Source organism: Gymnodraco acuticeps, unplaced genomic scaffold (assembly GCF_902827175.1).
Source record: "Gymnodraco acuticeps unplaced genomic scaffold, fGymAcu1.1, whole genome shotgun sequence".
Lineage (NCBI taxonomy): Eukaryota > Metazoa > Chordata > Actinopteri > Perciformes > Bathydraconidae > Gymnodraco > Gymnodraco acuticeps.
In genome coordinates, this window is record NW_022990184.1 from 75,090 (window position 1) to 90,018 (window position 14,929).

The window sequence follows — 14,929 nt, forward strand, 5'->3', positions numbered from 1 at the left end:
CTTTAATCGCATGTGTAGATGTAAGATTAACAAATGTGTTCCAAAAATCAGTGTCTTTGTACTGTAGCCTTATGTAATCTTCCAATCCACATGAATTCTTGACCTCCTCAATGAGCTCTTCCATTGAGTTGGGAATCCCATTTCGAAGCTCCAGTCTGACGCTGTTGTGGTCGTTCAAGATGATCAGCAATCGAACAGGTGGTTCAATATCAGCCATGGCGCTCTAAGAGAAAAATAGAAATAGAGATGTGAAGAGGGAATTAATGAAATGCAGGTGTACACTCAATACATTCTTTCTTTTCAAATTGCATTGTGTTGTACTTTACAAAGTATTACATACAAAGTTCATATATATCATATCATATATCATATATATATATATATATTAGGGCTGTCAAACGATTACATCACAGCTTAAAAATTAATTAATCATGATTAATCACCATTCGAACTATGTCCAAAATATGTCATTTATTTATGTATATTGTTGTGGGAATGGAAAGATAAATGAAAGAAGGCGGATATATCCATTTAACATACATGCATGTATGTTTATTATAACATTGTTCTGTGTGTCAAAATGAAAGACAGCCCACTAAAATTCGTTACTCAAAGCCTATACTTTATTTTAGGACAGTGGTCAACATTTTGGTGATGTAAAAATATATAACACGATGTTGTAAACTAAAGTTACATTTACAATATCTTTATCAATTGAACTTGAAAATTAAAATATAAGTCGCTCGTCAATATGAAATTAACACACTTACTCTGTCCTTAAATTGACGTTTAACACCAGAATTTCTACTCTGGTAATAAATACAAATTCATAGTTTTATCTATTTATTTACAATAGAAAACACGCAGCCAGCCTGTTCATACTGTTTACAGGCCACCAAGCCTCAGTTAAGAAAAGGTAAAGTTAATATACTTAATGTTTGTCTGAGTATATTATTTACCTTTGAATCTGGCCATGACTCATGCTGGTAGACCGCTAACGCTAGCATGCTTTATTCAGACATTGACTTTAGCCTTTAGTCAGGGGCGGACTGGGACACAAATTCAGCCCGGGACGTTCAGACGCACCGGCCCACACACCGGGCCGCCGCCCACGCATGCGGGCCACCCTTGTAGCCTACAGATAAATGAATGATACATCTACTATGCTCATATACTGTATACTGTTATGGCTAGATTCCCCAGAGTCAAGCCATAACATAAAAGAGATGGACAACAGAAGTAAGGTGCAAAATGAAACCTTCCTTTAGTTAAGGTTTCTTAAAAATGTCTGTGTCATGTGTGAAGTGTGTCAAAGGGGCTGACTGTAGGAGTCAGTAACGTGAATGTACAATTGGGATTAAGGACAAAGTATGGGTATAGTCAAAAATGGTTGCCTGTGCCTGGCTGTAAACAAAAAGAAGTGCCAATGCACATGCAGCTCAGATATTCAATCAATGCCATGTGGTCTAACCAACAAATGATTCTAATAGTCATTATGAGAGCACTTGTCCAGTATTAAATAACCAACTTCAAGGAATACAATATCATGCACAGTAATGTCAATCACTAAAATGAATGCAATAGTGAATTGGCCACACATCTCTGTGTCCTTATTATGCAATATTAATATTATTGAATATTAATATTATTTAATATAATTATTTAAAATTATAATATTAATATTATATAATTTAACTTGGAATATCATGAGCATATGACTCTATCCTAATGCATCTAACTGTATGCCCAATATAATAGTCTGGCAAGCCCTGCAGCCCGTTCTAGGTTCTGATTGGCTCTCTAGGTTAGCATTCTAGCTTCTGACTGGCTGTCCAGGTTGTCAATCACAGCCGTGGGCATATTATACTAGTCGTAACATCGCTAAACTTTTTTCTTGACGGTTTTCTCAGTCAACTAATGCTATTGCTAACAGTAACATAAATTAACACAGCCCTGCACACTGCACCTGCTGTCATTATATGCCGGGTCTGTGGTTCATCATCTTCCTTCTCATTCTCCTCCTTATTACTGCGACTGGGAGCGGGAGCCCTTCTACTAAACAGCTCTGTGATTTTCGAAAATGTTCCAGCATCTTCGTGTAGCAATTTTGTTTTTTTCATTCTGGCTTTTTCAGCCCCACCCTTTCTTTTTTTACTGTTCTCCATCTTGTCTTTCTCAATTTCGCTAGCTAACTTACTGATTAATCATCAAACGAAGCTAGGGAGCTTGTCTGATGAGTGGACCTCTGACGCGGGCCTCGCCCTCTTTCCAATTGGAAGAGACGACTCATCTCTCCCGGCCCAACCCCTTCAGTTCATCTATGGAGAGGCGAAGTCACGCCCATCTACTTCCGGACCATGGGACCCCGGAAGCGAAAAATTTACATTGAATTCAATGGAGAGAGAACACGTATCTTTTGATCCCGTTTGAATTGGGCCACGAACTACACATATGATGTTTGTCAATCTTAAACAATCATTTCCAGGTCAAAAAAGTCACATTTTGTCGTAAAACTGCTGAAATATAAGACTATGAAAAATACGCTACTACAAAGACTACAAATCCCAAATCCCATTCTGGGTCGCGTAAGTGATGTCACAGGCATGCTCGGTGATTTATAATAAGACTCGTAATTAAAGCGAAGAAGAAGAAGAAGATCTCATAACTGATTTATTCCCTCCAATAAATTATAGATCGCTAAAAATAAATTCACTTTTACAAGATGCCTGTGTGCTTTGTACCAGGTTGTAGTCAATGCTCATATTTTTTTACACAATTACAAATAAAGTCATTGTATTGTATGACATGAAGTTGTGCTTCATTCGGAGTCAATAATACATTAATTCTGCCTTCAACTGCACAATGATTGTGGACTGCACCGACATCCATGTAGCTGCCCCCCAAGATGAACCAAGCAAAGAGGGTCACCATCATGCCCAAGGACATCCAGCTGGCCCGCCGCATCCGTGGAGAGAGGGCTTAGACTGACCTGAGACCAGCACACCCAAACACAACGGCTCTTTTAAGAGCCACCTACAGTTTCAAAGAGTTGCCATCCTACGTTATTATAATGATTAAACTGGTTCATGTATCACTTAGTTTACTGAACCGTGATGAATGAAAGAAATGAGTGAGGTAGTGGTTTTACTGAAGTTACAAAGACATTAATATATGAGTAACAGGTATTGTATTGTAAGTATTCGGTATATTCCTTGATAGCTTTTGGAGAAGGTTGTTTTTAAGTTTACTAAAATCTATCGTTTCAACTGTTTCACTTTATAAAAAAGGAACAGGTGAGTAGAGCATCATTGAGTTTCTTATTCTGTCAGTAAATTATCCAAATTAAATGTTTTTCATTATTTTATTCAACCCTAAACAAATTGATTGTACCTTTTAATGATGACCTTACATGGTCGGCAAAGTTAAATTAACTTCAGAAAATCAAATCTGTTCTGAGAAAAAACTAATAAATGTTTAAAGATAGGAACTTGCCATCCCACTGAAAAACAGTCCGTAGAGATTTAAAGGCGTAGTTGTAGTTCAGTCCAATGTTTCATTTGGATTCATTTGACAACAGTCAACTATTTTCATAAAGAATATATATATTTTTCAAAGTCAACTTTATTATCAATTTTACTCAGTTTGAGAGATCAAAAAGATGTTTAAATAAAATTATACAATTTACAGATATGTATACAAATATATATATCCTATATACACCATCATGTATAATGATGGTGTATGATGTAGAAGGAAGTGTGGTAGATAACAAGTAAATATAGAGTTACATACTGCGAACAGTTACAGCAAAAGATGGAATAACTAAGAAGCACGCAGTATAATAATAATTACATGCAACAATTAAATAACTGCTCAGCATCTCCACCACAATCCCAATCTGCTGTGTCCTGTTTTCCTCCCCTCTGCATAACACCCCATCACACATACCAAACACAACGCAGAGTCCGAGGGTGTTAAGAGTATGTTTATTGAAATGTGCTCCTCTCTACTGGCCAACACAGGGAGCATATGCTGGGTGTAGAATTGTTCCAGGAGGAGGAGATTTCCATGCCATGCAGGGTCTTTGGGGATGGGGATGATGATCGCCTCCTTCGTGGTCCAGACAACAAAGTAGCAGAGACTCCGGTCTGTGATATGCAGCTGCCCTTGGACCTGGTGCCAGTATGGGTGATTCTCCTTGAGAATATATGACCCACCCTCCTCACGAAGACAGAAGGATGGTAACTGGACTGCCTCCGTGATGGTCATGTTCCTCTGGCTGTGTGGACACTTCACCTCCAGCAGGGCAGATGGCTGCACAAGTCCATCGGGTGATGCTCCCAAAACACCCAACTCACTCACAAAGAGACCAGACTCGATTCTAAGCCTTCACCCCTTCGGCCTCGTTTACAACCCCCCAGTTGACAGTTGGCGATGTCTCTGGCCAGTGGGTTGTATGTCTCCTCTCGCTGTTGGTAAAGTTGAGACACCGACTGGACTACTTTTTAAGTGCCAGGCTTCCTCCACTGGCACTCACATCTGTGGAGCTGATCTGCCACATGGCAAATATTGCCAATGCTGCAGCGTGGCTGCATTTGTACATCTCCTGTGCACAATCACAGACAGCGCTCTGCATCGCGCCATCGTCTCCCATGCAGATCTGTAAAAATAAAGTAAGTACCATTTGTTAGCATGCTATAATAGATTGAATGAGCAATGATACAAGTATGGTCCGGATCTGGGGGTGGGAGGGTTGATTTTTCCATAGTTTTGTCCTCTTGTCTGATTGTTGTTATTGTTTGTTTTTTCTGTATTTTTTGTAATTTGTGTTGTATTGGTTGTGATTGTACATTGTATTTTTCTAAATGTGTATGAATACATTTTTGAAAAACATTTGATCAACAATAAAAAAGGATTTGGTCAGGATCCAGACTCAGTGTGTAGTTTATTAATTAATCAATGCTCTCTACATTAGGAAAACACATACCAGTGTACCAGAGGGAGTCACACACAGCTGTGCCTAGATAACCAAAATCTTTGAATCTACACACAGCAAATAAACTCAAATGACACAACGAGAAAAAGGAGATCACACATACAGTATAGTCGATAAAAAACTGTCCGCTTCAATCTGAAGAGCAACTAAAACAAAACACGGGAGTGTACCTTGTTCTTGTGAACACTAATGTTATCCACAGCATACACAGAGACCACGCATTTCTTAAGGAGAAAACTAGTTACTAAAACAAAAACACGTTAGTGTACCTTGTTAGCTAATGTTAGCTAGCTGACATTAACGTTACACATTGCACTCATATTACTCACCGAAACCTTGTAAAGCCGGTCCCGCTGCTCTTACAGAACCGACTAACTCCCCTTTCATATAGGTACAGCTCTCAACGTGCCCAGACTTGTAGTGATTTTCACCTCGTAAAATACTTTTATTCTCATTCTGAAAGAATGTGGTGAAATGTGCTAACGTGACGGCCATCTTTATGTTGGTGACGCGTATTGTGCGAGACGAGAGACCTGTAGTTCACTGAGCGGTTTCACACGAAAAAATGTGTAACTTCACAGTTTTACGACACATTTTTATTTTTTTGACTTGCAAAATGTTCTTTTAAATTGACAAACATCATATGTGTCATTCGTGGCACAATTCAAACGGGATCAAAAGATAACCTTTCTCTCTCCATTGACTTCAATGTATAATTTTCCGCTTCCGGGGTCCCATGGAGGCTTTCGGAAGGGGAGGGACTTCGCCTCTCTATTAGCCTACTTTCGAAAACATAAGATTGACAAGTTTGACAACCTATCAATAGCCCCGTTTACATGGAATGCTTTTCCGATCGTATCCGATCACTAAATAAAGCGATCCACGTTCACTACATGGGCCAAGCATTAAGCTGATTACAATTTCACCTGTACCGAAGTGGGCCGATCGGAGTGGGGCAGTGGGCCGCGTCGATTGGTCCGACCGGCCCACTTCGGTACCGGGCTACCGGCCCATCGGGATTCGTCCCGAACGTCCCGATGGCCAGTCCGCCCCTGCCTGTAGTCGAATTGGAGTCATGGGTGGGTAGTGTTTTTACAGTCCACTAGTTCGGTTAAGAACATTTAACGTTACAGTTAATGTTGTGTTGAGAAATATATGCTCTGCTGAGTGTTCTTCACTGGATAATGCGTGGTCTGAATAAAGCATGCTAAACGTTAGCGCATGCTAAACATTAGCACAAGATAAACGTTAGCGCATGCTAAACATTAGCACAAGCTTTTACGGCCTACTCAGTCAGTCACGGCCAGACACACGTAGGCTAACGTTTCCCATAAATAACGTTACATTTTCTTAAATGAGCTACCGGACTGTAGTAACGTTAGCCACCCATAAATCCAAGCGGGCTAAAGGCTAATGTCTGAATAAAGCATGCTAGCGTTAGCTTATAAGGGCTATCAACAGCCGGTAAGACCCACAGCCAGAGTCAACGGAAGATATACTCAGACAAGCGTTAACGTTTCGGTATGTGAAATTATATTAATATATATATATATATATATATATATATATATATATATATTAACATTAGTTTATCCTAACCAGTATCACATGTGCTCGTTTTCCAAGTGTCAAAGACTGGATAGAGGCGGATGAAGACTGCTGGTTACGACGATTACCTCTGTCACTACCGATCTGCCCACATGATCTGCACCCCCTGCCCGATCTGTACTGCGCATGTGCGAGATGGTCTGCTACATACGGCAACCCAAATGGGACACTTGACACAGTGGTCTTTGGCAAAGCAGAAAAAGAACACCCGACAATATTAATCTGAACGAGAGAGATTAGTTAGTTAGTTAGATTAGTTATTGTTATTACAACGTGACTTCATATTATAACGTGACTTCTCTATTATTTAACAACTATTTTTATTGGGTTCTTTTATTTTGGGTTAAGTAGATTGTCAGAATAAGTGAGAAATGGATGTAACTTCTGTTAGACTATCATACTGAATAAATATGTACTGTGAATGTATGCAAAAATATATGACATTAATAATGTATAATCTAATTACATTAACTGTGAATGTTTCATTTTATTTAAAATGAAATAAAATTACATGAAAAAGTTGATTCAAGAACAAATCTGTTATTAGATCAGTACTTTTCAACGGTGTGGCCTGGCTTGGTTGAAAGCCCACTCACCACGACAAGGTGCAGGCCTGTGGAACTGCCTGAAACATAAACATGTTTTAAATATATGAGACCTACGGTATTCAGAATTACTTTACAACATGCATAGTGTAACATGGCTACAACCCCTCCTTGGGATGTTTACAATAAAGAGACAAGAAGCCCATTCCAATATTGAAGAAATTGCTACATACCTCAAACGCCGTCTCACTGTGCGCAGAGATACTTTTAATATCTGCGCCATCTTTGTAGCTGTAAAACCACAGCTCCTCAAAAAAGAGAGTTGCTCCCTCGAAATGCTGTATTGTGGGGGACCTCGGCCACCCAACAGAATGAGTGGGGCGTGGTAGCCAGAATGACCTGCAACAACAGCAAAAGATTAGATTACATTTATTGTCATTGTTGCATTTCTGTCGTTGTGCCGGAAACCCACACTTTAGTGTCATTGCCCAGCCAAAAGTTACGATGAAAAGGAAATGCAGTTTGGCATTAAACCAGTGGACATGCAACACACTATAGTTGTAGTATACAGTATGAACAAAAACATAAAATGTGGATGGGGATATATCCAGTCTCTGATAGTGTGACGTTATTATGACAGTGCTCTGTTTGATTCTGAAACTAAGGACTAAGACATGAGGATAGGAGTCGAGGAGGGGAATTAGTGAAATGAGAAAGGGCCAGAGACTCCCCCCTCTGGCGCACTTTCAATGTCCTCATTCCCACGTTTGATGATACGTGGTATGTGTTCTACAATGACAGCTGGCCAGACTTCTCACGATAGGGGAGGGGGAATAGCATCTAGTGCAGCAGGAGATAAAGGTGGAATTTGGAGTCAAGTTTTAAGGTTTCAGTGGACAACTCCAGACTCAGCGTCTCACCAGAATGTGCTAATTAATAGCTGGCAACTACAGATTAAAAACTTTTTGTATTGGTATTACCGATATTTTAATACAAAATAATTACTTTAACCCTCCTGTTGTGTTCGGGTCAAATCTGACCGATTTACTACTTTCATCAATTATAACTTTTTAGTTTTACATTCGATTGCATTAAGGCGTTATGATATCCTTCACAGTAGACATTTGAATACAATTGCTGATCACCACTTTCATTGAATTTTGGATGATTTACTCAAAAATGACAGCCATAATGAAAAGGAATTAGTAACCATCCGGATCAGATAAAACACACACACACCCCCACCCCTTATGTGCCCATCCCCCCCATGTGAATCACACCTGGCACACGCAACAATTTGATACATTTCCTGCTCTTATGTGCCCATCCCCTTAGGTGTATATTCTTTGTATATTTACTGCAGTTTTTCATGTATACCACCAGTAGTCTGATACAATATCTACAGTTTGAAAGGGTGTTACATTAAATGTGGTGATGATTAATGGTTTTTGTGTTCATGTAATAGCAGTTAAAACAGGACCTGTCACGAACACCAAAGTAACATCACATCGACCTACCTTGTTGTGCGGTTGTGGTAGGCCAAGATCTCCGGACTTCATCTATATATTCCCGAAGGTCCTGAAGTAAAAGATCTGTATGGACGTTAATTAGCCTGCCCCGTGACCACTCGATGCTCCTCTTCATTGTTTCTAACCTGCCAGTAAACGGTTTGGTGAAATAGGGGAGAAGACAGAATTTGTAAGTGTGAAAGATCTCACAGCCCCTCAGTAAGTTACATGCAAAAACAAACTGCATTCCTTTATGTTCGATAGTAGCGATAGGCTGGGCCCTTACCTCACTATTGTGGATTGTAACACAGCATGACCATCATCTGTTTGGAGAAGTCTTGTGCAGTCATTTATTGTCCTTTTGCAATGCAAGATGAAGTTTCTCGTGGACATTTTTCGACGAGTCTACTGTTTCTACAACTAAGATTCTTCTTCTGCCTTCTGCCTTGTGCCCAGGGCGGCCCTCGGCATAGGCAATATATAAAACTTTTTTTATTTCATAACAACACAATTTCCCGATTTTGGATCAACAAAGTACATCTTATTATCTTATACTAACAGAACTACGCCTATATTGCGTACAGCGCCCATAAACTATGGCACCCCCCCCCCCAAATCAAGTTGAACTGCCCCAGTCCCAGTAAAAACCAGAGGTTTATGTGAAATTGTTCTTTTTTTAAAATAAGGGTTTTAGTGTGCAATTATAGGTTTTAATTTTGTATTTGTATTCATTTAAAATAAATCAAACTCCCAAAAAAACTTACACAGCTTCTGTGTGCTTTTATTAACATTGGAATTTACTGTGTAAGCAGCCGCGGGGGGCGAGCTTTAGAGAGCTCTCTCCTGAAAGACTGAGAGGCTCTGATAACCTCAGCTCATCATATAAGGCACACCTTCATATGATCATTATAGTTATAAAAAAATAAGAGAATAGGTGAAAAACAGGTATAAAATACTGACAGTACAAATAGGTTGTTATTAATAAACAAGAATACAGTTTGAAAGGGGAGTGATTTGTAAAATATCCATAAAGAAAAAGAAAATCTGCTTACAGTTCTGTTTCATATGGATGTTGAGAGATGTATCCATAGATCTCCTAATGTTGCTCTCAAAGTGTACCAGATTGATGCTTTTAACTTCAATATTAAAAAAAAAAAGTCTTCCCGGGGTTGCATGCCCCCGGACCCCACTAGAGGAGGTGAGGTCCCCCCCCCACTTAAATCATGTTCAAATGGATAGGAAACTAAATACAGTTGCACACATCTTGTGTCAATATCTTTGTTTTGGTGGTCATGCCACAACCGTGCACACGCGAGTCATAGTGAGTGTCTGCATTTTGGGGGGGGGGGGCGCCAGCTAAAATATTGCCTAGGGCGGCAAATTGGTCAGGGCCGGCCCTGCCCTGCCCCGCCCATTTCTTTAGCTTCCGGTTTAGTAGACAACGAAAAAAGTAAACAATTAATTATATTTAGCCTTTAGGAACAGTGCTTTGTAATAACTCTCAGTACCAGATTAATTACCTAACCTAAACACATTTACTACCCAATAGCATAGTTCCATCCCCTGAAGACAAGGAATGTGTCATAGTAGAAATGTGCAGCCCAATGAAAGAAGGAAGCATAAAGCTTGTACATTTCTATAACCCGTGTAAAAATCTTCACATTGAAACTTTACAGACAATAGCAGGGACGAGTCATAGAAGGGAAGTATGGTGTGGTGATTTTAATGCTCACAACAGCCTATGCGGAAGCAGTCAAACAGACAGTAATGGTGATGTTAGAGGAAAGATCATTGTTTTGCCTTAATGATGGACAAAAAACAAGAATAGACGTGAATAGGGGGACACAATCATGTTTGGACCTCACACTTGTGACGGATAGTTTAGTTAAATCGTGTGAATGGAATGTAAACGTGACTATACCATAGGAAGTGATCATTACCCAGTATTCTCTATCATCAACACAAATAGGAAGTGAGTATATTTTCCAGGTGGTGCTTTGGTAAAGCAGACTGGGAGAAATGTAGAATTCGCTGTAAGGAGTCAGCACAATTGTTAGCATTAGAAGGAAGTATAGAGGAGTGCTCAAATCAAATCACAATGCACATTAAAGAAGCAGCAAATATAATTATACCAAAAAGAACAACAGAGGGTATAGGAAGAAAGTGGTGCCGTGGTGGAATGAGGAATGTAGCAGAGCTATTAAAGAACAAAACAAGGTATTCAGTAACTACAGACATAGCATTAACATCACACTTGTGTAAATGGATGGAGAAGATGACATAGACATGTCTTAGAACAAAGAGGGTTGCTGAGTAATTTCCAGACTGGTTTTCGCAAAGGAAGATCCACAATGCTTTGGTTAGAGTGATCAATGAGGTGGGAATACAGTGTGAAGACACTGAAAATGAAAGAGGTTATGGCAATAGTATATTTTGACATTGATAAGGCTTATGACTCTATGTGGAGGGATGGGTTACTCATCAAATTAAGTGACAGGTGACAGTAACAGTGACAGTAACAGCATCTTGGCTCAGACAGGAAATTCAGAGTTCAAGTAGGGGCAGAGGTTTCGAAAGACTTCAATATAGAAAATGGTATTCCCCAAGGGAGTTCAATCAGCCTGATATTATTTAACATTATGATAAATGACATATTGACTAAGTTGGACGGATGCATCAAATCTGCGTTGTATGCAGATGACGGGGACATATGGATAAGGGGAAGAAATGTTCCAGAAGTGGTCATACAACTGGGGTTTCAAACTGTCAGCAAGCACATCTTGCTTCATGACATTTACAAATAAACGCAAGATGGAGACTGAGAAGCTTACATCATATGGAAAGCCGATGAATGAGGTCAATGCATTTAAATATCTGGGGCTATGGTTAGATAGTAAATGTACATGGAAAAACCATATTAAACATTTGGAAACAAAATCCCAAAAAGTTTTGAACCTATTAAGAGCAGTGGCTGGATGAGACTGGGGGCAGACAAACAGGCACTAATTGACATCTATAGGGCAATTATGAGGACAACTCTGGATTACGGGTGTATAATATATATGCAGCAGCAGCAAAAACGTCATTACTAAAAATGGATAGATTACAATATAAAGCATTACGGTTGTGTATAGGTGCAATCAACAATTAATCAATCATTATCACAATTACCTCAAAATATAGCCAACACAGATAGATAGATTCAACTTATTGTCATTACACAGTACAGGTACCGTGTAACGAAACGGTTTCTCTGCATTTGACCCATCCTAGTGTTAGGAGCAGTGGGCTGCCATTATGTACGGCACCCGGGGAGCAGTGTAGGGAACGGTGCTTTGCTCAGGGACAACTCGCTAGCACTTGGTCTTTCCGGGACTTGAACTGGTGACCTTCCAGTTGCCAAGCCCCTATGGACTTCGCCACCACCGCCCGATGGTTCTAAGAACAAGGAAGAGTGTGTTGGAGTTGGTATATATATATCCCAGACTTTAAAATATCAATTTCAAAAAGAGCGTCAGATCAATTATCAGTGTGCAACAGAAATGCTGGCTGTAATAATAGGATTACAGTGGGTTGAAGAGGTCAGACCAGATAGGGTGGTGATATGCACAGATTCATTATCCATTTTAAAAAGTATACAGTCAACAACAACTGTCAGAGAAGAATTACTCATATAACTTAATCTAGGAAATCATGATAGCTAGACTCAGACTGGATCACACAGCATTGAATGTTACTCTATGTCGTAGGAACTGTGGAGTTAAAAAAAATGTGGAACATATCATATTACACTGCAACATGTACAAAACAGAGAGGGAAAAACTAAGAGACAGGGAGAGTGGAGCCTGATGGGGATACTGGGAACAGAAGGTGAGGGGGTAAGAGCTACCAGGAAGGCCATTCTTAAGTATTTGAGTGAAAAAGGATTGATTGGAAGAATTGAAAACAACGTAAACACAGTGGTATAATTCCACAAGTGCTGACAGGATGATATGTTGATACACGCTCTTGTACAGTAGGGGGCGGTATGCACCTTAAAGTTGTTTGCAATCCGCCAAAAAACCGAGAGAAGAAGAAGAAGAACGATTATACATCCATGGAAGGACCAGACACATGGCAGCAACGTTCCCATCTGCTTCATTCATTTCTCCTGTTCAACCGGTTAGTAGTGTGGACACAGATTATGTCATATTTCGATCAAAGAAGTGTGTTTGAAACTGTTTTATGTGTAGTTTAATGTCATTCTGTGAGCTACGCCACTAGCGTGTGGCTAATGGCGTCCGCTAGCTTCTTTAGCACAGGCTGTTGCTCCCTGAATAATGTAGGGCTCTACCATGTTACCATGTGTATGACTCCCTTGCACTAGTTTGGCTTACATTTCAAGTTTATTCTGTTTGTATAAATATGTGAAATGCTGGTCTGAGGTCATAATTGTTCATATTATTTAAATGCTAAAGCGCTAATGCTATGCTAATAGTGTGCCTGTACAACATAGCAATGTTAAAGTGAGTACAGTCGACCGGGTTGTGTGTGTGTTATCTGTAATCACTGTATTATATACTGTAAATGAAAAAGGCTTTAATCCTTCATCAAAGTCATAATATGGCATGTGGATTTATGTCCATTTTTATTAGAGACACATATGTCATACGGTTATTTTGATTTGCTAAATGTATGTTTACATTCTCAGTTAGCTTCAGGCCTCACCGAGGCGAAGTATTGAGGTAGAAAGCTGGTGAAGCCATTTCCTGCTGTCATTATATTCTGTTTGCACAGATAATAAACCTGGTTGACAAGAAGGAAGTCGTTTTCATTCGACACAACGCAGAGATACATGTGGCGTCAATCCAGACCGGTTACACAAAGAATGATAAATAGAGAAAACAGATATAATTTGTAAGTGAATTTATTAATTTGTTTAATACATTCTGGCTAGAACGACCACACAAACGGCAGCAACTTTCCCTCTGCTTCATTCTTTTCTCCTGATCAACAGGCTTATTATCTGATTACCAGCTCTGCACAGCGGACTTGTAACACTAGCAGCAGTGGAGATGGAGCATCAGAACCTGGAGGCTTCTACTCTCCTGAAGAAGAAGAATACAGCAACAAGGATCCATTTGAAGATAGGTAAATGTAAATATTACAGTAATAGTGTACTTGCATTGTGTGGGTGTAAGGGTGTAACTTTGGTTTGCGAAGTGGGGGGGACACAAAACAGGGGGCAATGAAACATTTTCTCAATTTAATTCCATTTCCTGCCTTTCTACAAATATATTAGGGGCTATAGTGTTAATAAATCCAAGAAAAATGTGTAGTGTATATAATGAGTGTGCACACTTATCTAGTATCCTATCCATGTGAACCTGTTTTATTTGTGATGACCTCACATCCTCTAGGGGGGTACTAGTATATATTTCAATCATCAAAAATCCTGCTTGCTCACAAGCAATAACACATATTTGATCAACTCCTCTCTCCTATCTTTATCTTACCTAGTCTGCATTCTTTCTTTTTATTTATGCATATTTTACTAATCACTCCCCTTTCAAACTGTGTTTTTTATGTTGTACTGACCTATTGCACACAGTGGAATGATTTATTAACTCATTTTATATACAACTAATATTACATAGATGGAAATGATGACCAAACCTCCCTGAGCTGACGTTATCTCTCTCAGTCCCACAGGAGAGAGCTCTCCCTCTCCTTATTGTTGAAACGGCTTCTAATCTCCGTTAGCTCCGAGCTAGCACCAAATACTAACAACGTCTCTCTTTCTATCTCTCCTCCTCCTCCTCCTCCTCCTCCTCCTCCTCCTCCTCCTCCTCCTCCTCCTCCTCCTCCTCCTCCTCCTCCTCCTCCTCCTCCTCCTCCTCCTCCTCCTCCTCCTCCTCCTCCTCCTCCTCCTCCTCCTCCTCCTCCTCCTCCTCCTCCTCCTCCTCCTCCTCCTCCTCCTCCTCCTCCTCCTCCTCCTCCTCCTCCTCCTCCTCCTCCTCCTCCTCCTCCTCCTCCTCCTCCTCCTCCTCCTCCTCCTCCTCCTCCTCCTCCAGAGAGAGAGAGAGATAGATAATTTTATTTTGAGTTGTGCATTGTTATTTGTGCTTGAGAAACATTCCACTTGAACTTTATTTATTTATATTTTTTGCAGGTTTTGGATGAGGTATCTATGAATGAGTTTTTTTATCTGTGGGATCAGTGGCTGAATCCTCCTTTATTTGCATTTAATTTATTATATATATATATCTCTGTTCTTACTCAGACTGTGGACA

General features: G+C 39.9%; 1 long non-coding RNA gene across 1 annotated transcript; it reads left to right on the forward strand.

Annotated features, from left to right (window-relative positions):
* Positions 1 to 10,014: 10,014 nt before the first annotated feature.
* LOC117547238 lies at positions 10,015 to 14,432 on the forward strand. Its single transcript, XR_004569143.1, has 3 exons — positions 10,015 to 12,818; positions 13,434 to 13,553; positions 13,654 to 14,432. It is a non-coding gene; the product is annotated as an uncharacterized LOC117547238 (long non-coding RNA).
* Positions 14,433 to 14,929: the final 497 nt, after the last annotated feature.